This window comes from Oratosquilla oratoria, chromosome 13 (assembly GCF_046742065.1).
Source record: "Oratosquilla oratoria isolate Oo_2021 chromosome 13, ASM4674206v1, whole genome shotgun sequence".
NCBI classification, from domain to species: domain Eukaryota; kingdom Metazoa; phylum Arthropoda; class Malacostraca; order Stomatopoda; family Squillidae; genus Oratosquilla; species Oratosquilla oratoria.
In genome coordinates, this window is record NC_134789.1 from 27108855 (window position 1) to 27129089 (window position 20235).

The 20235-nt window shown below is 41.2% G+C and overlaps 1 long non-coding RNA gene across 1 annotated transcript; it reads left to right on the forward strand.

The window, feature by feature from the left end:
- The first annotated feature begins 569 nt into the window (after nt 1-569).
- Nucleotides 570-7859, forward strand: LOC143032358 (uncharacterized). Its single transcript, XR_012967104.1, has 2 exons — nt 570-1062; nt 6724-7859. It is a non-coding gene; the product is annotated as an uncharacterized LOC143032358 (long non-coding RNA).
- Nucleotides 7860-20235: the final 12376 nt, after the last annotated feature.

The window sequence follows — 20235 nt, forward strand, 5'->3', positions numbered from 1 at the left end:
GAACAATCAATAAAGAATAATTTCCAGTGATAAAGAGTAAGAGTGGATTAAAATATTTTCTATACATCAGGACTTTAAAATCCATCCATGTTCTAATAAATCTAAGATACATAAATTTGAAAACTGCATGAAAGTCAGCAATGGGCTATTGTCATAGCAACATGAATAAGCTCTGCAACAGATCCTTATTTCTCTGAATGGCATGATACAGATAGGTGGAAAATGTCTTTCAATGTAGAGGTACCATTATCTCCCGGTAAAGTTAAGACACAAAATGAAAAATGAATGGTAAGATACAAATATACTCAATTTACTCCTCTTGCCTAACAAATGATAAAAAATCTAAAAATATATGAAGAGAACAAACAAGGCTAATTTGTGAACAAAGAAAAGGTTATATATAACTAAGCCGCTAAATGAATAAATATATGAACAAATTATTAACAAAGTGAATAAATGAACAGGGCAATAACTACTGTATATAAGCAGAAAACTGATTAGGCATGCAAATAATAAATTACATACAAAAATATAAATCGTCAAATAGGTATATCCATTTACACACGCAAACATGTGGCAAGTTGGTTTTGGCGCGTATAGTGACGTGGGCGGCCTGTTTTGGCGCCAAAGGGTAGCGTGCCTTTGGGCCTGTTTTGGCGCCAAAGGGTAGCGTGCCTTTGGACTTAGTTTGGCGCCAAGAGAAGCGTGGTTTGGTCAGCGCCCACGCGGTCATCGCCCACGCAGTCAGCACCCGCGTGGAGTGCTGGTCAGTGCCACGCGGAGTACCCACGCGGACAATGAAAGCACCCTTGTCCGAGTTGGCTCCGCCCACCGTAGACCGCGTGGGGTAGGCCTAGAAGTTGATTGGACGACGCATGGCACCTTTGGGCAGCCTGGAAGTCAATTGGACCACGCATAGCATCTGGACGCTGGGCATCTTTATAAGAAGCACCCCAAGCACTCAAGGCGGATATACGCCGATGTCCTTGCGAGAAGACACGACGCAGTGCCAGCTGACGACGACAAAGCAGTCCACTCGCCACGTGTAGGTCACGCGCAAAAGTAAGTACTTGCCACAGTCCGGTGCCCCTTAGTTAGACTCCGAACACTAGACTTGACAATAAAGAGAGCCAACCCACCTGTGTTTATATTGCCCAGCTCTGTGCCAGTCCTGTCCAAGTGGGTGATGTTGAAGCATTACCACAGTGGTGGCAACGGTGCTTGGTGATATTTCCACATACTCACACCTTCTACTCAGTGAACGCATTCTCCACGTACCATTTCACATTGATAGGACTACTCAGTGAACACAAAAGGAGTACTTATTTGAGCTAGGGCTTCTTGTTGTTTTTAACGTTATCATGTCTCGTCGGGCCAACGTGACCCACGTGGTCGGTGCTGTGAGCCAACAGGCTAAGGCTTTTCAGGCCACGGCCGACGTTCCATTTTTTCTGTCTTCCGGCATAAACCACCATCCTTTGAGTGGTCTCCCGGCTTGTATTGACGCGACCTCGTGGCTTTCCTTATTAGAGGAAAGGTGGTCTCCAGAGGTCTCCGACGGCGATAAAATCGCGGTCACTCAGCAAAAATCAGCTGGCGACGCTGCAATCGCTGCTCGCCTAGCAAAGGGTCAGCATCCCAATGATTGGGAAGCTTTCAAACTCGCCTTCAAGAATTTCTTTTATGCACCTGCATCAGCAGATGCATTGGCAAATAGTCTCGATGAGGCAGTCATGCTGCCTTCAGAGACACTCACTTCCTTTGCCCTCCGATTGGCGGATATGGTTTCCTCGTATACCGTGTTCCATCCGGAACGGGTACCTTGGGCAACATTTACGGCAGTGACGCGTATAAAAAAGGTCATGCCGCAGCAGTTTGCGACTTCTCTTACTAGTGAACAACAGTCTTCCATTGTTGCTGTCCTCCATGCAGCCATCGACTATGCCCAGAGGCATAGCTGCGATGTGAAGACCGTCTACGCGGGCGGGGCTGATTCCCCGATGGCTTTATATCCTGCAACGGCCGCTGTTTCCCACCAGTACCCGGCCCCGGGCGCTAGTTCCACTCCACCTTCACAATCACATTCAGTTTCCACAGTACACACAATCAAAGACTTCTCCTCACCTCGCACTTCGCGGGACAAGGAGGCATATCATACTTATCCTCAAAATTTGAGAGGATTGGAGGCGCGTCCTCGTCCTGGACGTGACGCCGAGGCACGGCCTCGTAGGGACCTCACGTGCTCTCCTCGCAGAGGGGGGGGGGGAAACAAATACACGTGGAAGCGTAACCGAGGCCGTGGTGGTCATAAGCGTCCATTTTGCACCCACTGTAAAAAGGTGGGCCACGAGACCGATGCTTGTTACTATAAGCAACGCGGTCGCGAGTGCTCAGATTGCCAATCATGCAAGGGTGCGGGGCGGATTTGGAAGAGCGAAACCGCTCATACGAGTGTTGACCACGAGGCTCAGAGAAGTCTCGCGGAGAGTGGCTCGTCAAAAAACGGCCAGCGCAAAGGGAAATATACCCAGAGGTAATGGTCGAGCGACGGCCGCACGTGGAAGTTATTCACGTCGATTTGGCCAGCTCCCACACCACTGGTGGCGGCTTAGCCATGGTCGATGTCACATTGTTGGTGCCCCATGCTCCGAAGTCGGTTTCTGCTCTCTTGGATACGGGAGCGGCAGTATCTCTTATTCATAAGAGCATTTTGCCTGCCACCGTAGAAGGCTCCCAGGTCGGTACCACTAGGATAGTGGTAGCCGACGGCTCAGAGATGCCAAATCTTGGCAAGGTCGACGTTCATTTTCATCTCGCTGGATTTCCATTCTGCCATTCCTTCTTTATCATCCCTGCTGAAGGTCTTCCGTCAAAACTCATCCTTGGGTTCGATTTCCTCGCGGCTCATAAGGTGTCGTTGACCTTTAGTCCTCTCACGTTCAAAGTGAACGACAGGGATGTCCCTGTTATCCTCACGAGAACGGTCCAGTCCTCAACACCGTTCATCGCCGTGTGCGAAGAGCGAGATAGTTTTCAGGGGTTAAGTGAGGAAGCCACATTCCCGGTCAAGACCGGTGAGGCTCACTGGGTTTCGGGTTTTTCAGGAGGCACCATAACTTTGGTTTTTGAGAAAGCAGACAAGCTTGCTCCCGCAGGTCAGGCCGTCTCGGCGCTGTTTACAGCATGCCCATATGTCGAGGGGGCCAGCTTGCTCGGTCAGGGAGTAGTAGAGCTGCTAAGGATGGAAAATGGAAAGGCGTGGTGCAGAGTTCCATTCCTGAATTTAAGCCCAGATACCCGTGAGTTTCACAAAGACCACGTGGTTGGCCACCTAACCCTCTTAGGAGAGACTGCGCTAGTAGACGGTGGATCTAACGTCTCAGTGGGAACGGTGCAGGCATCGAACGTAGTGGATAGCTCGCGTGGTGATAAGTTACGGGCTGAAGTTGGGAAATTTTTTCCCAATAGGCATACCAAGGAATACGTTGCTTTGACCGAGTTAGTGGTCAAATATGGCGATGTTTTCGCCTTGCCAGGGGATCCACTTACTGTGACACCTCACTTCCTACACGAGATCCGGACCATTGGACCGCCAGTCTACCGCAAATCTTATCCCATTCCTGAGAAGTATAGAGCGGAGATAAGGGAACAGATTAGTGATATGCTCACTAAGGGAATCATTCGCCCATCTCGTTCTCCTTACAATGCTCCTGTTGTTCCTGTTGTTAAGAAGGATAAAAGCCTTCGTCTCTGTCTTGATTTCCGTGCTCTTAACAGACACGTCCTTGATGATAGGTTCCCTCTGCCGCACATTGACTCCATGCTACGCAATCTCGGCTCCAGCGTTATTTTCTCACTCCTTGACCTGAAGCAAGGGTACCTTCAAATCCCATTGGCGGAAGGTAGTTGTGAGAAAACGGCGTTCTCGACGCCTGAAGGGCATTACGAGTTTACGTCTCTCCCTTTTGGGCTTAAAGACGCTCCATCGTGCTTTCAGAGAGTGATGAACCAGGTGCTCTCGGGCCTGTTAGGGGTTAGTGCGATGGTGTACATGGACGATATTATTGTTCTGGGAACGTCTTGGGTCGACCACCTCAAGAATCTTGAGGATGTCCTTCGAAGATTGCAAGAGGCAGGCCTCTCTTTGAGGTTGGAGAAATGTCATTTCTTCCAGAAGGAGGTCGCTTACCTAGGTCATGTTATATCCCAGGAGGGGATAAAGCCTCAGAATGATAAAGTCCAAGCCATCAAGACTTTTCCCCGGCCGGTGCGTATGAAAGAGCTACTTTCATTCCTCGGTTTGGCGGGGTATTATAGGAAATTTATTCCTAATTTTGCTGAGATTTCGTTGCCTTTGGTAGATATGACGAAGGGTGTCGTAGCAGGAAAGCACAAGAATCCTGAGCTTGGTCCTTGGACACCTCCTCAGTTAGATGCATTTGAGTCCCTCAAGTCCCATTTGTCATCCACAGTGGTCCTTCCTTATCCAAAATTTGATAGGAAATTCTTGCTTACCACTGACGCCAGTGATTCGGCGATTGGAGGCGTGCTTCAGCAAGAGGATGACGAAGGTAGGAGACGACCACTCTCCTATTTCAGTCGCACTCTGAACGAACACGAGCGTCGGTACAGCGTAGTCGAGAGGGAGGCGTTAGCGGCAGTGTACGGTCTCAGGATCAATCGCCCGCTGATTATGGGATACCCGGTAAGACTTTTGAGCGATCACAGACCGTTGGTCTGGCTCTTCACTGCTAAGGGCACGAACACTCGGATCCTCCGGTGGCAAATGGCGATCGCTGACTTCGATATTGAAGTCACATATATCCCAGGGAGACTGAATGTTGTCGCGGACGCCCTCTCTCGGATACGGGGGGCTGACCATCCTATAGATGATTTCATAGTTTCCCACATATCCACGAGTGGACGGGGTAACTCCGAGCCAACTTCTGTGGAGGATACCATCACGTGGGACCAGGTAAGCATCTGCAAGGAGCAAGATGCCCACCCTGATTGGGGTCGGATTAAAGAGTACCTCCGAGGGGCCACGTCGGGAGTTCCTAAGATTCCGCGCTTACGAGTTCCGATCGGGGAGTTTCGACTCCTACCCGACGGACTCCTATATCATGCGCGTAGAAATGCGTACCAGTTAGAGGAGCTTCGACTGGTATGCCCGGACGGAGCAAAGGCAGCAGCCTTGCGTATTGCCCATTCCCTTCCTATGGCGGGCCATGGTGGAGTCCAAGTTACTCTGGAACGGCTACAAAAATTTGCATTTTGGCCGAGAATGTCAGAGGATGTGAAGGAATTCTTAAAGAAATGCAAAATCTGCATCATGTGTAAACCTTCCTATGACCTCCCAGCTCCACTTAGACAGTTCCCTGACGTAAACACTCCATTTGAAAGGGTCCATGTTGACCTTATTGGCCCATTAACCACCACCTTACATGGTGCGAAATACATCTTGACAGTTGTCGATGTTCTGACCCGCTTCTTGGTTGCTGTACCAATTAACTCTAAAGAAGCGCGGATTGTAGCCAAAGCCTTCCTGGACCACGTCCTGGCAATACATGGTGCTCCGAGACAGGTGATCTCTGATGGGGGAGGAGAATTCATAAACGACACGTTCAAAGAGGTGATGGCGATGGCGAACATCAAGCATCACAAGATCACTCCTTGCCATCCCTCGAGCAACGGGATCGTTGAGAGGGTGAATGGGACCATTATAAAAATCCTACGGTCCCTTGTGCAGGAAAATCAAACAGGCTGGGATCAAATGCTCCCTTTAGCGGTCTTAGCTTATAATTCTGCATATCATAGAGTCCTACGGGATTCCCCGTATTTCCTCCTGTTTCACAGAGATCCTGTCCTCCCTATATCGGAGTTCACAAGGCCAAATGCCCCATGGTACAATGTGGACAAGTTATCGGCCGAAACAATGGCCGTAGCAAACTCATGTTTTGACAGGTGTCAACAGTTCATCGAAGCGGCCACTGTTGAGAGACATACCAAACGGCCGAGGACACGCATAAAACAGCTTGCCCTTGGTGACAGAGTTTATGTCACAACAAGACCTAAACAGGGGGTAAGTAAGAAGCTCCAACCGCTGTTCCAGGGCCCATATAGGATCACCAAAAGGGTGAGTGATGTAATATACACAATTAAAAATATAAAATCCGGACGTGAGTTCTCTGTCCACACGGACAGAATCAGGCAGGAAGGAAATCTCTCTGTGTGTGAGAACAAAAACGTAAGGAGAGCGTTCCCCACACACGAGAAGGAACCCCTGGACCTCCAGGAGGACAATGGCGGCTCACATTAGCACGCCGATTCAAAGATCTTATAACTGCTCCGTGTGTCACATAGCACGTGAGATGATCATCAGAACTATGTTTTTCTTATTCTCAGGTCTTCTTCTTCTTTTGTCCATATTTGGTTTACAACCCAAAAAAAAAAAAAAAAAAAAAAAAAAAAAAAAAAAAAAAAAAAAAAAAAAAAAAAAAAAAAAAAAAAAAAAAAAATTATAATAATAATAATAATAATAATAATAATAATAATAATAATAATATTATTAATAATAATAATAATTGACACAATTTTTGATTATTTTTTCTGTATATGTCGGCGCACACGCCATCCCTGGAAACAATGTTCCTGCCGTCTCTTTTTGTACCTCCCCACATATTTCCCAATCACCACGAGTTGGAACAGCAATTTTTCTGCCAGCGGAGGACCACCAGAGACCAGCACGTCGCAGCATCACAGGCGAGAACGAGGAACGTGCATCAGCTTTCTGAGATCACAGGCAAGGCGTAGTACATTATTCTCCCACTGTTAGCAATTTTCTTGATAATAATGACTCTTGATAATACTGTATTCTGTACATATCCATTGTGGTTATGATCCACGCATATACCCATCCTGTGCAAAAGTTTCTGCCGCTGATATTTTTTACAGATATGCGAAGCACAAATTGCAGCCGGCAGCAATTATGAACATCAGCGCAGAGTTCCCAACACGTTGTTAGAAGGACCTCACGCCCACGCACGACCAACACATCTGCTCCGTTTCTTCTTCCTATATATATATTTTTTCATCCCTTTCTGGATTCCCATTATATTTTTTAGTTGGCACGGTTGTCGCGAAGGGTTTTTTCATCGATGTGATTGCTGTCTTTAGGGAACGCACTTTGGTGTATTACCTCCTGACACGTACGCATCGATTTTTCCCTCACGCCAGTGTAGATTGTTTTTTGTTGTTTCGGTAGTCGTTGACTTTTTGGCGGGGGGAGGAATGTGGCAAGTTGGTTTTGGCGCGTATAGTGACGTGGGCGGCCTGTTTTGGCGCCAAAGGGTAGCGTGCCTTTGGGCCTGTTTTGGCGCCAAAGGGTAGCGTGCCTTTGGACTTAGTTTGGCGCCAAGAGAAGCGTGGTTTGGTCAGCGCCCACGCGGTCATCGCCCACGCAGTCAGCACCCGCGTGGAGTGCTGGTCAGTGCCACGCGGAGTACCCACGCGGACAATGAAAGCACCCTTGTCCGAGTTGGCTCCGCCCACCGTAGACCGCGTGGGGTAGGCCTAGAAGTTGATTGGACGACGCATGGCACCTTTGGGCAGCCTGGAAGTCAATTGGACCACGCATAGCATCTGGACGCTGGGCATCTTTATAAGAAGCACCCCAAGCACTCAAGGCGGATATATACGCCGATGTCCTTGCGAGAAGACACGACGCAGTGCCAGCTGACGACGACAAAGCAGTCCACTCGCCACGTGTAGGTCACGCGCAAAAGTAAGTACTTGCCACAGTCCGGTGCCCCTTAGTTAGACTCCGAACACTAGACTTGACAATAAAGAGAGCCAACCCACCTGTGTTTATATTGCCCAGCTCTGTGCCAGTCCTGTCCAAGTGGGTGATGTTGAAGCATTACCACAAACATACCTCTTAATAATATGCAAACACAAGAGAGAGGCTAACAGGGAACAAGGGAGTGATTGAATATACATCTAGATAAATAGATTATTAAGTCATTTATGCAATAATTAAACTAGTATCTACGTGATTATATTACTAACTAGCGAATAAATAAAAAGATGTATGATATATGAATAAGCATGCAAATGAAGGATTGAATAGACACAAAAATCCTTTCACAACTCATTTTGTGTAAAATTGTTCTTGAAGATTACAAACTTCCACAAAGGCACTCAGTTTCAATTATCAAAAGAATTCCACATCTGCACTGTGATTCAGATTACCACTGAATTTAATGTTATGTTACTTGAGCCGTTCTCTACAATTAAAAAATTAATAAGTACATGGATGAATACAAACAAATAACTAGAAAATATATGAAAAATGTAGTAAAAGTCCGTTCATATATATATATATATATATATATATATATGTATATATATATATATATGTGTATATATATATATATATATATATATATATATATGTATATATATACATACTTTTTTGGCGTAAAATTGCTAAAATTCAGGCAAATGAGCACAGCCGTAAACATAACCACATTATAGGAAATAACAGATAAATAAATTGATACGCAAACAGAAAAACATTATTGAATAAATCAAGTCATATACGAAATGAATATATATATATATATATATATATATATATATATATGTGTGTGTGTGTGTGTGTGTGTGTGTGTGTGTGTGTGTACATGTGTATGCTGGTACATTGAGACAAGTTGATGAAGGTGGAAAAAGAAGTCACGGGTCTAGTTCCGAGTTCCTGAGTTTATTCCTGACCGCGAAACCGGTCAGGAATAAACTCAGGAACTCGGAACTAGACCCGTGACTTCTTTTTCCACCTTCATATACACACACACACACACATATATATATCACAACCTAGTTAGATTCAAACTCCTAAACAATTTTAGAATAGATACTTGTGTTTCTAAAATACCCAATTTCAGTAAAGCTCAGTTCATAGAACTACGTCAGGAGCTTCAGCTTACAGATTGGGAGGCAAAATTAAACGAAAGACCTGTAGATCAGATGTGGGAAATATTTCAAAATACGCTCACTAAGATGATTCAAACTTACACTCCTTTTAAGGACAGACGTCCCCCAAATCAGGCTCGCCCAAAGTGGCTCGACAAAGAAACTGAAAAAAGTATTGCTAAAAAGAGACAGGCTTATAAGAAATATAAGTGCTCGGGTGCATCTAATGACTATGAAAGTTATGTATCAATACAGAGAAATTTAAAAAAGACAATAAGAAAAAGAAAACGACAATACGAAATGAACATCGCTGATAAATCCAAAAAGAATCCCAAAGAATTCTATAGTTACATTAGAGATAAAAAGGTTGTTAGGAATCACATTGGTCCACTATTATCTGCTGACGGTCAACTTGAATATTCAAATGAAGGAATGTGTAATATCTTAAACAATTATTTTAGCTCGGTATTCGTAAACGAAACACCTCAAAGTGAATTCCAAACTGAAACCTGTGAAAAGTCTAGGGTAAACTTACTCACTACGGTAAATATAACAAAAGAAAAAATTAAAAGGTGTATAGACAAACTCAAAGTTAATAAAACACCAGGGCCTGACGGTTGGCATCCAAAAATCTTGGAGGAAATGAAAAATGAGATTGTTCTTCCATTAGAAACTATTTTCAAGGAACCCATCATATCCGGAGATGTCCCAAGAGAATGGAAGCTAGGTAACGTTACTCCCATATTCAAAAAAGGGTGACAAAAAGAAACCAAATAACTACAGGCCTATAAGCTTGACTTCAATCGTAGGAAAAATAATGGAAACTATCATCAGAGATGCTATCGAACATCATTTAGAAAGTAATCGTTTGATAAATGATAGCCAGCATGGTTTCAGACGGAAACGTTCTTGCGTGACTAACTTACTCGAATTCTACAACACAGTTATCTCGAATTATGACAAAAGAAACAATATAGATTTAGTATATCTAGACTTTGCAAAAGCTTTTGATACCGTCCCACACGAAAGACTACTTACTAAATTAGCTTTGCATGGAATAAGTGGTAGCCTATTAGGTTGGACTAGTAATTGGTTGAATGATCGAAAACAGAGAGTTGTTTTAAATGGAAAAACTTCTGGATGGAAAAGTGTTGCAAGTGGAGTTCCTCAGGGTTCCGTTCTTGGGCCACTTCTATTCATAGTATATATAAATGATATAGACCATGGACTAAAATCTACTGTTTCCAAATTTGCTGATGATACAAAACTGTGCGGAGTGGCAAATGATCACTCAAACCAATTAGATATTCAAGAAGATTTAGATAAATTACAGCAATGGTCTGAAAAGTGGCTAATGAAATTTAACACAAGTAAATGCAAGGTAATGCACATAGGTAAAAATAACAGTAAGTACGATTACAAGTTATTTGGAAATTCGTTAACAAAAGTGGATAGTGAAAAAGATCTCGGCGTAATTATCAGTAACGACCTCAAATCATCCAAGCAGTGTATTTCAGCCTCTGAGAAAGCAAATAAGATTCTAGGACTGATTGCGCGATCTTTTGATTTCAAAAGTCCTTCACTCATTAACAAGCTATATAAATTGTTAGTTCGTCCACATTTGGAATATGCTGTTTCCGTATGGTCACCGAATCTCATTAAAGACATTGACAGATTGGAAAGAGTACAACGGCGAGCCACAAAACTGATTCCAAATATAAAAAATAAATCATACGAAAATCGACTAAAACACATGAATCTGTTTTCCCTAAAAAAGCGTAGACTCAGAGGTGACTTGATACAGGTCTTTAAGATTTTAAAGGGAATTGACAACATCAAAAGTGACCAAATTTTCACATTGAATGAAAATCAGACAAGAAACAATGGTCTTAAACTCTCCGGAAATAGATTCAATTTGGAAGTAGGTAGAAACAACTTTGCCAACCGTGTAGTTAATGAATGGAATAAACTTCCTGCACAGGTAGTGCAATGTAGTTCAGTTCGAAGCTTTAAGAATCATTTAGATAAATACCTAAGTAAGATGCTGTAATGATTATAATTTATCTTATATTATTTTTTTTTGTTTTGTTATCATTTGTCTGTCTGATTTTTATTTATTATTAGTTATATGTCAATTTATTATTATTTACTATTTACCTGTTTGTTTATTATTTAACTATACCTATGCATTTATTTATGTATTTTATTTGTTATTTACATTATAGTTTTTATTTATTGTTTTATTATTAATATGATTTTTTTTTCGCATCCAACCTACATACGGACCAAAAGGTCTCCTGTCGGCATGCTCCGCCTTTGTAATCCTTTGCCTTTGTAATATATATATATATATATATATATATATATATATATATATATATATATATATATATTTATATATATATATACTTACATAAATATATATACATATATATATATATATATATATACATATATATATATATATATATATAATATATATATATACATATATGAACATATATACTTACATATTAGGAGAGGAACAGAAGGAGTAATTGGTGAGGAACAGTGTGGATTTAGGACAGGTAGAGGTTGTGTAGATCAGATCTTTGTGGTGAGACAAATATGTGAGAAAGTTATAGGAAAGGGGAAGGATGTTTTTTGGGCTTTTATGGATCTGGAAAAGGCTTATGATAGGGTAGACAGGAAGGCACTATGGGAGGTTATGCAGATATACGGGATAGGAGGAAAGCTTCTGGGAGCTGTCAAGAGTTTTTGTGAGAGTAGTAGAGCTTGTGTCAGGATTGGAAATGGAGAGAGTGAGTGGTTCGAGGTAAAGGTGGGACTTCGTCAAGGATGCGTTATGTCGCCCTGGCTGTTCAACTTATACATGGATAGGGTGGTGCGAGAGGTAAATGCAAGGGTAGTGGGCAAGGGATTGGAGATGGTTAAAGAAAATGGAGAAAAGTGGGAGGTGAGCCAGCTGTTCTTTGCGGACGACGCTGCGCTTTTGTGGCAGGATCGGAGGAGGAATTGAGGAAGTTGGTGGCAGAGTTTGGGAGAATATGTGATAGAAGAAAGCTAATAATAAATGTGGGTAAAAGTAAGGTGATGAGATGTACAAGGGGTGAAAGTGGCAGTAGACTGGAAGTGAGCATTAAGGGAGAGCGACTGGAGGAAGTGGATAGTTTTAGATACTTGGGTGCAAATGTGGCAGGGAAAGGTGGAGTGAAAGTGGAGGTAGAATGTAGATTGAGAGAAGCGAGTAAATGCCTTGGTGGATTAAAGAGCGTAATGAGGAATAGACATTTGGAAATGGATGCTAAGAGGAGATTGTATGAAAGAGTGATTGTACCAACAACACTGTATGGGGCAGAAACATTAATATAAGAAAGAGAGGAGGAGTTTGAATGTGTTTGAGATGAGATGACGGAGAAGTATGATGGGGGTTACTAGGCTAGATAGAGTAGAAATGAGGAGGTGAGGAGGAGAACAGGGGTGGAAAAGGAGCTGGGAGATAGGGTTGATGAAAGAATATTAGGATGGTTTGGACACATGGAAAGAATGAGTGAAGAAAGACTAGTAAAAGAGGTATGGAAGGCAGATGTGGAGGGAGTGAACATGAGGGGACGTCCTAGGATGAGATGGATGGATGGGGTGAAGGGAGCTTTGGGGAAGAGGGGAATGTCTGTTGAGGAAGGACGGGAGAGGACAGAAGACAGGGGTGAATGGAGAATGGTTGTATATGGATGATGTTGTGATTGCATGAGGAGGAATGGGCGGGTGGATAGGGGGTGAGGTAGTATGTGTGAGCAAAATTTGACGCAGCCCGAAGGGATTTCTCCCCGTCCTCTCCTTTTATGCAATGGGGGGACGGAGAGGGGGGTCGCCGATTTAATGAAGCGGCCTGGCTGTGGATGTGCTGTGTGTTGCGACACTGCTTCTGACCCAGGGCAGTGGACAAGGGGCAGGGATGACCCGTCATTCAGGAGGTGCTAAGATAAGAGGGAGGGTGGAGAGGTGTGGAGTGTATTCAGGGATGGAATGGGTGGGAATGATTTTATGCCTTTTTCTTTTTGGCTACCCCGCTTGTAAGGGGGAAAAAGCCTTGGTATATGTATGTATGTATATATATATATATATATATATATATATATATATATGTATATATGTATATATATATATATATGTATACATATATATACATATATATGTATATACATGTATATATAACTAAACTGATAGAGGAAACATTTTGATATATATGATAAAATGCGTAGCCGTGATATATGTACATACAAACAAACAGATGAAAAGATACATACATTTATAAACAGCCGCCCAAGTATATAAATATATGAAACAAGCAACTAAATATGTAGTAGATAGATTGGAAAAAATTATAAATATATATTTGCCTCTCCCTTCCAACACAAATTCTATCAAAGAATATATATGTATATATATATATATATATATATATATGTATATATATGTATGTATATAAATATATATATATATACTTATATATATATATGTATATATATATATATATATACGTATATATATTATATATATATACATGTATATATATATGTATATATGTAACTATACATATATATATATATACATATATATATACGTATATATATATATACATGTATATATATATATACATGTATATATATATTTATACATATATATATATATATGTATATATATATATATATATATGTGTGTGTGTGTGTGTGTGTGTGTGTGTGTGTGTGTGTGTGTGTGTGTGTGTGTGTGTGTGTGTGTGTGTGTGTGTGTGTGTGTGTGTGTGTGTGTGTGTGTGTGTGTGTGTGTGTGTGTGTGTGTGTGTGTGTGTGTGTGTGTGTGTGTGTGTGTGTGTGTGTGTGTGTGTGTGTGTGTGTGTGTAATAATAATAATAATAATTTACGGTTTATTGGGTATACATCCTACAAGATTATAACAATAAAATACTGTGGCAGTGAGAAGACGTTGTTACATACATTAAAAAATTAGACTAATAAAACGGCAGGATAAGTTATAGGTATGTAGTACAACAATGTTAATTCTAGTTGTTGATTAAGTCCACAAATGTCGGTATGGGGCTCTTCTTATACCGGTCGGTGCGTGCTCTGATCGGCTTGATGGAATTATGGTGCCTCACCTGTCGCCGTGGACGAGATACCTGAGGAGGTAGTAGATTCCGGTGCCGAGGATGTTTGGCCAGAGTGACCGCAAACGACCTCAAACTCTGAAGATAGCGGTCAGCAAGGGTGGGTAGTCCCAGTGTGGTGAGAGCGTGCTGGTAGGTGGTGTAATCTTTGCCAAGGATTGTGCGAGAGGCTCTTTTCTGCACTTTCTCCAGTTGACGCTGCTGCGTCATAGTGAGAGAGGAGGACCAAGAGGGGGATGCGTACATCAACTTGGGTAAAATGAAGGAAGTGTAGATGGTCTTAAGATCTTCAGCCTTTGCCTCTAATGAACTCAGTCGACGCAGCATACACAGCTTGCAGGAGGCTGCCCTGATAGTGTTGGCGGTGTTCTCCTTCCAGGTCAACTTGCTGTCGACGGAACTATTTTGGGAACTGTTTTATTAATGAGGATTCAATAATGATAATTATTGAGTCCTTATTAATAAAACAGTTCCCAAACTATAACACTTCTAAAGGTCAATGGTCACCAGATGCCATTACTAGTATGGCAGTTAATAAATTCATCTCCAGAGGACGAAACGTCCGACCTCACTCAGGGCACGTGACCTGAATCTTACTGAGTTCCGTATTGTGTGACACACTTGACACAAAAATTTGTTAAAAAAAAAAAAAAAAGTAAACTATTGGCAGCATCTTTTCTCAAAATATTGTCTAAAACCGTATTGACTGGAATTTTTCCTCAACATGCTTATATCCACTGGAATTGTTATTTATTAAATAATGAATATAGACACTAAATTGATGTTTAAACGTGAAAAAATCCTAATATACTCTGAAAATTTTCTTTAGTGGCAGCAATTTTGAAAAATGGCTGCCAATAATTTGATTGGTTCCATATCCAGTTGTCGTTGAATATGGTATATTTTAACATTATACCAACCTCAGATGTTATAAAAAAACAACAACAACAGGGTTTTGCACATATCCCCTGAGCTACCCTGCACCCTCCACTCGTAGTTAGCACCATTACCTTAACCTTTTTTGCACGAACTTCTTTCTTTCTTCTAGAACAAACCTTTTCAGGATTATTCACCAATTTTTGGAGCCATCTGTCCCTAATAGCAAAATATTATCATTCATATATAGTAGACTGCTTATTAGTATTTAGCCTTGCGTTCATATTGATAATTCTAGCATTCATTTTTCTCATATACAGGGTCAATAGTCATAATTGTAAGCCACACATCTACCTCAAATTAATTTTCACCACAAAAAATCTCACATAAATTTCACACACATCATAAAAACCCTTTGCTGTTTTTTACCTAATTTGCTCTCATTGTCTCAATACAGTCTTTTCTTATTTCCTATCATATATTTTCCTCAAATCCATAAAACATATTACAAACATTTTGCTTTCTCACACGCTTTCTTAATAAGCTGTCATAGAATGCAACTCTGATCTATGATAACCCTCTCTTGTAAAAAATTCACTATTTCTCCCTTATTATTTCCTCTGTTGCACTCATAACCCGCTGTGTTGTGTCTCTGACATCTTACATTCATTATTGGAACTTTTTATCCTTTGAACTTACATTATATGTGCTTTCTTCCAGTTATTAGGTTCTCTCATAGCATTCAATGTACACCCACAACAATCACTGCCCTAAACTTATTCAGCTCACCCTTTTAAAAGTCTGTATTGTCACCATACACAGTTTATGTGCCTTTATTAATATGTGACCTCTTAGCTCCCGTATCTTTTTCATTCCACCACTCCCCAGAACTATAATTTCAGCTTCTTTGTTCACATTTAAGAGCCTTCTCGTTTTATTCTTCTGCTATCATGAAAGTTGTTTTAAATAACGTTTTTATTGTGCTATTTCCTTCATATTTTCATTTCTATATCTCTTAAAACCCACTCTCCTCTGTCTTAATCTTCATTGATAGTTTGTGTTGTATAATTTTTCTTTCTTATTTGTTTTAGTTCCTCGCTCCATCAAGTGGTTTCTCTCCTTTCCTGTGCAGCCCCTCTCATACTGTATATATTCTGAGCAATTTCTTACTATGTTTTTTCAACTTCTACTCTCATTTCATTTCTCCCATTTCTATGCCTCTCATTTCATCTCAGTTCTCTCATATACTATTAATTTTCCCCTTCTATCTCATATTTTTGTCTAATTTTCCAAGATCTATTAATTTTTTATCTCTCTCTTTTTATGCTTACATAACATGTTCTTCTTCAAAGTCATATTCATTGTCTCTTTCATCAGCATTTAATTCACGGCCACGTGGTCAACCATACTTCTTACATCTCTACCGCCATGCCACTCAAAAATATTATGCCATTTCCCCAGTGCACTCATCACTCCTTTTTATATTCATAAGCCCACCATAAATGTTCTCCATTTTTAAGACATTAAGTACATTTACTTATTTCCAAAAGAAGCCTCTGCTTTTTTGTTTGCCTATGGCGCATATTTTATTACAATCGATTGCATACAATTATTTTCACCTTCACGTAAATCATGCATTCATTTATTTCCTTGCGCTTGTATTTACTTCCATAATAACTATTTAGCCTTACATCTTTTCACTAACTCACACCCAAATTTATATCCGTCATGTCTCACTGACCCTCACATTTCACTTTCATTTTACTCATCGCTGAGACATCCAACGCTCTTGCATCACTTGCACTATCTCTTTATTTTTACACATGCTGTTACATCCACTCGTATTCATCATCCAATTATCACAGTCGAGGACCTTTTGGTTAACTGTCGAGGCTATCAAAGTGTTCCCTTCTTGATCCTTTCTGAGAGGGAAACTTTCTCTAAGTGAACTGTTTAGTGGGAGATAAGGCTACTCCCTTTTAAAATTACAGCGGGGCTAGGAGTCAGGTCAGGACTAAGAGTCGGGTCACGGAGGGTAATATGCATACCTTAGATCAGGTCATTTGGGGGCGGGGGCCCAACAGTCAGGTCAGCGATTTGGAAGAAATGTATAGCAATCTAACTGATATAATTATTAATGCACAAAACACATTTATCCCCCTAAATTCAATACGGAAAAATAGTAATACTCCCAATTGGATGACGGACAGATTGAAACATGAGATTGGAATGAAAAGAGAACTTTACGTAAAAACAAAAAACGGGGAAACACACCTTAGATCGAGATATAACGAAATGGCAAAGCTGATTAAAAAGAATACACGTACAGCGAAACGTAATTATGAAATCAAGGTTGCCAGTCAAGCAAAATCCAACCCAAAGGGTTTTCTTTCACCTCTATAGAACAAGAAATAAAGAAAGAATAGGACCAATTAAAAACGATGAAAATGTCATGATAAAATTAGAGGAAAAAATGAGTGAGGAGTTTAACAATTATTATCTATCGGTGTTTACTAATTAGAGGTTAGATAAAGTACCAGACTGCGATCCGATTTACAGAGGGGATGAAGAAAGTAGTTTATCTAATATCAGCATTAGTAAAGAAGAAGTAGTCAAGCAGATTGAAGGACTTAAAGCTACAAAATCTCCGGGTCCAGACGAAATTTTTCCATGCATGCTTAAGGAGTGTAAATTTGAAATCTGCGACCAGTTAACTGAAATATTCAATAAATCGGTAGACACTGGTTTTGTGCCAACTGCTTGGAGGCAGGCAAACGTTGTTCCTGTTTTTAAGAAGGGAGATAGATCGTCTATATGCAACTACAGGCCAATCAATTTGACATCGGTTATAGGAAAAATACTTGAATCAATGATAGTAAATAGACTCAGAGAACACATTGAAGGGCATAATTTAATTCGTGATTATCAGCATGGTTTTTCCAAGGGTAAGTCATGTACGATTAATCTTCTATCCTTTTACACTAAAGTATATAAGGCGTCAGATAACAATGAAAATTACGATGTTATTTACCTTGACTTTAGCAAAGCGTTCGACAAAGTGCCACACCAGAGGCTACGAAATATAATCAAAGCCCATGGCATAGGAGGAAAAGTGTTAGAATGGATTAGAGCTTGGATTAGTAGCAGAAAACAGCGGGTCACCATAAATGGAATAAAATCTAGGTGGGGCAATGTTAATAGCGGGGTCCCCCAGGGCTCGGTTTTGGGTCCCTTGTTGTTCATTATGTACATAAACGACTTAGACGATGGGATAAATAGTGATGTTAGTAAGTTTGCGGACGACACTAAAATAGGACGCCTAATTAGGTCAGGAGACGACAGAGATTCTGTAGGATGATCTTAATAAATTGTTAACATGGTCGGTGAAATGGCAAATGAACTTCAATATCTCTAAGTGCAGCGTGTTAAACGTAGGGCTACACAACCCCGAAAATAGATACAGCTTAGATAACACGTTTTTTAGAAAAATCTGAGTGCGAGAGGGACTTGGGAGTTCTGGTGAGTCCGGACCTTAAAACCAGGAAGCAGTGCATTAGCGCCAGAAATAAAGCTAATAGGGCATTAGGTTTCATTGCTAGGACGGTAACGAATAGAAGTGCAGAGGTAATTATCAAACTCTATCTAGCGATAGTTAGACCCATCTTTGACTATGAGGTACAGTTTTGGTCTCTGTCCGACAGAATGGACATAAATTCACTAGAATCAGTACAGAGAAGAATGACCAAAATGATACATGGACTCGGAAATTTGCCTTACGAAGAGAAGCTTAGGCACCTAAATTTACACTCTTTGGAAAGACAAGGGTGATGCAAACAAGGTCATCATAATAAAACAACAGGGCAGGACTCGCAGTAATGGGTATAAACTGGACAAATTTAGATTTAAGAAGGAAATAGGCAAGAATTGGTTTACTAATAGGGTGGTCGATGAATGGAATAAACTTAGTAACCATGTAGTAAGCGCTATTAGACAACTTTATGGATGGGGATGACAGGTGGTGATGAATACGGAGCTGCCTAGTGTAGTCTCTTGCTGTAAGAGGCCGGTAGTGTACGAATGGAAATGAGCTAGGGCAGTAGAATAATTCAGACTCGACGCCTGCTCGAGGGCAATGTTATGTCTAGGTGAGGGCGACGTTTTGTCTATGTAAACACACCGACGGTGGTGACTGTTTTTATAATCGCTTATGTAATCACAACATTGTAAGCGCGGGTTACCTTCGTTTGACTAATGCTGAGGTAAACAATTTTTGCTAGTGGCATTGAAATGGCTTTCCGGATTGGTGCAAGGTGCAGAAGGAGGAAAAAACTATTGGTGCATGAATTCAAAGTCACGCCCATAAGGAGTGACATTTATTTGAGAAGTCACCGGGGATTGGTTTAGAAAAATTAGTGACGTCAGACGAAGGTAGCTTAGCGTAAGATACGGGATCTCGTGAGACGTTCTATAGAGAAGAGATAGAGAAGATATAGGGAGAAGATATAGAGAGGGTGTAGAGAGAGGATCGGGAGACGATGTAGAGACGAGAGAAAAGAGATCCCGAGTGTAAGCTGAAGGTGAAATTACAGTGAAAGAAGAAAGAAAATTCACCACCCTTTTATTAACCCAAAGGACGAGAGGAATAGGCATGGGGCCTAGAAAATAGTGAGACTACAGGAAAAAGAAGGCATTGGGCCTACTGCTTAGGAGGAACTTGAATATTAGTGAAACTCACGTAACGAGAGGCAAGGGGCCTCGAGACGAGTGATATTACAAGTCAAATTTAAGTAACAGTGGTGACAAGGGGAGGTGAAAGTGGTGCTCAGCGGTGCGACGGACGAACTGGGTGTTAAACACCTCCGAAGAGAAGTGGCGCAAGAAGTCTACGGGAACAAGACAACCAAAATCAAGAGTGTATTACGACTACGAGAGAAATCTACAACTTCAAGTAACTGCTACGTTGGGAACAAGCATTCTTCAAGATTCTTCAAGGAGATCATCATCTACAAGGCGGTCTTCAAGGCAGAGTGTGTGATGGAGGAGGAACAACGTCGTTGAGGAATGACAAGACCGTAGAAGGACGTCAAACCAGACATTGACATCACGAAGCGACATCGCAAGCAGCCAGGCTAAAGCAAGGTATTAGTAATAAGTATGAGTACCCCTCAGAATTCTAACGTGTTGAGACACGAAATTCACACATCAAATACAAATATTCCAAA